Source organism: Danio rerio, chromosome 5 (assembly GCF_049306965.1).
Source record: "Danio rerio strain Tuebingen ecotype United States chromosome 5, GRCz12tu, whole genome shotgun sequence".
Classification (NCBI taxonomy): Eukaryota; Metazoa; Chordata; class Actinopteri; order Cypriniformes; family Danionidae; genus Danio; species Danio rerio.
In genome coordinates this window covers 72,802,309-72,805,000 of record NC_133180.1, presented here as the reverse complement: position 1 = coordinate 72,805,000, position 2,692 = coordinate 72,802,309, and positions in this window count along the sequence as shown.

The following is a 2,692-nucleotide window of genomic DNA, read 5'->3' as shown; positions in this document are numbered from 1 at the left end:
CGTAGCTAATTACTAATAGATAATTATTTAAAAAGAAGAAACCGAGTAACGTTATACTGCATACAGTGGTGTAAAATGTGTATTTTACAAATGTGTAGTGGCCGTATGAGTTTTGATATCGAGCTAGTTTTGATTAGGCTGGTGTTGTTGTGAAAACCTGGCAACCCTCGGTACACGAAAAAGTTATTTTCGTGACTGTGGGTCATTCAAGCGAAGTGTGTGTATAGCTTGTATTTCTTACGTTGTGGGGAGTGTGGACTAAATATTCCCACTAGTAAACCAGTAAATTTTGATCTTCTAGCGACATTTGTCGTACTTATTCAGCCCGATACAGGAACAGTTTCTTCACTCAGGCAATCCATCTCATGAACTCTTGATGATAGTAACTGTGGAACAAACATCTCTACTTGCTTTACACTCTTTATACACATATACACTTATTTAACAACACACTTTACATGCCAATTTGCACATACATCGTTGTATTTTGTAATACCTGTACATAAACTTGTCAATGTCTATATTTGCATTCACTACTTACTTCTATTTATAAAATATATTTATTATCTGTTTTTTGTCCTGTCTCTGTAATTAAATTCAATTCACCTTTATTTGTATAGCGCTTTTACAATGTAGATTGTGTCAAAGCAGCTTCACGTAAAAGTGTGAGTGTAGTTTTCAGTGTTTAAGTTAAGTTTAGCTCAGTTCAGTATGATTTAATAATCACTACTGAAAGTCCAAACACTAAAGAGCAAATCCATCGATGCGCAGCTCTACAGATCCTGAACCATGCAAGCTAGTGGCGACAGCAGGGAGGAAAAAAACTTCACCAATTGGTGAAAGTGAAGAATTAAAAAACCTCGAGAGAAACCAGGCTATATTGGGCACAATCATTTCTCCTCTGGCCAAACGTCTTGTGCATAGCTACAGTCAAGGCGCTGGAGGTTGGAAGCTGGATCTCAGCGAAGACTTGTCTGTCCCTGGAGCGGCACAGGAATCAGTCTCATGCTCTCCTCTCCTCCATGACCACCACAGTAGCTGCTCAGGATACGGCCTGGTCCAGGATATGGAAACCTTGGGATCATCTCGTCGCTGGTCTTGGATCAAATCAGTGGCGCTGCCTAGCCTGAGGGTAACGGGATAAGTATCCCCAGGTGGAAATAGAGAATAAAGAGAATAATTAGTGTAGCTGCTGTTCATAGTGTATAAACGAGATGCAGAAACCTGTGTGGAGCACATTCATGCATCATACCGCTAAGTGATGCACTGAGTGAATGCTTTACTAAAAAGATAGGTCTTTAATCTAGTTTTGAATTGGAAGAGTGTCTGAGCTTCCGACAATATCAGGAAGGCTATTCCAGAGTTTAGGAGCCATAAATGAGAAGGCTTGACCTCCTTTACTCGACTTTGCTATTCTAGGTACCACCAGATCCCCCCTGAGTTTTGAGTTCTTAAAGAGCGGGTTGGATTGTAGCGAGACAGAATGTCGGTTAGATAAACAGGAACTAGATTATTTAAAGCTTTATAGGTAAGAAGTAATATTTTAAATTCAATACGAAACTTAACAGGCAGCCAGTGTAAGGAGGATAAAATTGTGGTGGTATGATCATATATTTAAGACCTGGTAAGAACTCTGGCAGCTGCATTTTCTACTAGCTGAAGTTTGTTATTAATAGAGGATGCTGGGCAGCAAGCAAACAGAGCACAACAGTAATCCAGCCTAGAAGTCATAAAAGCATGGACTAGCTTTTCTCCATCTGGCATGGATAGCATACTTCGTAACTTAGCGATATTTCTCAAATGAAAGAAGGCAGTTTTTGTGACATGGGATATAAGATTTTAAAAGTTAAATTGCTGTCTAATATGACACCCAGATCTTTTACAGTAGAGCTAACGCTAACTTTGTATCCCTCTAATTGTAGGTTGAGTTGTGTGATCTGCTGTGAACAGGATTTAGGCCCAATAAGTAATAATTCTGTTTTGTCTGAGTTTAAGAAAAGAAAATTGTTGGTCATCCAGTCTAACATCTTTAATACACTCAGTTAGCTTAGACCGGGCATGTCCAAACTCGGTCCTGGAGGGCCGGTGTCCTGCAAAGTTTAGTTCCAACCCCAATCAGACACACCTGGGCTAGCTAATCAAGCTCTTACTAGGCTTTCTAGAAACATCTTTGCAGGTGTGTTGAGGCAAGTTGGATCTAAAATCTGCAGGACACCGGCCCTCCAGTACCGAGTTTGGAAACCCCTAGACAGACCAGAAACTCATCAGGTTTAGTTGAGTAATTCTGTTGCACTGTTGAAGCTCTGTCACAAAAACAAATTCCTCGTATGTGTGAAGATTCCTGGCAATAAAGCTCTTTCTGATTCTGAGATGCATTAAACTTATGAAAATGTGGCAGATTTATAAAAAAGTATATCAAATGTATTTGGATTTAACCGTATTGAGGAAACAGAAGTTTTCAAGATGCCACTGATGAGTAATAGTTATCAAAAGTTAATATTGATATTGACACATCCAAAAAAGCACACAAATAATAATGCTTTGTTTCATTTTAGATGAGCATCTTCAGTCTCCATCGCAGGAAGAGGAAGAGAAACCTGTTTCTGGTCAGCTGAACCCTTAAGAAATCAGTCTGAAAAAGAGAAGTAGAAAAAGAGAGCTGTTGACGCGCTCAGACGGGGTAAACCTCGGC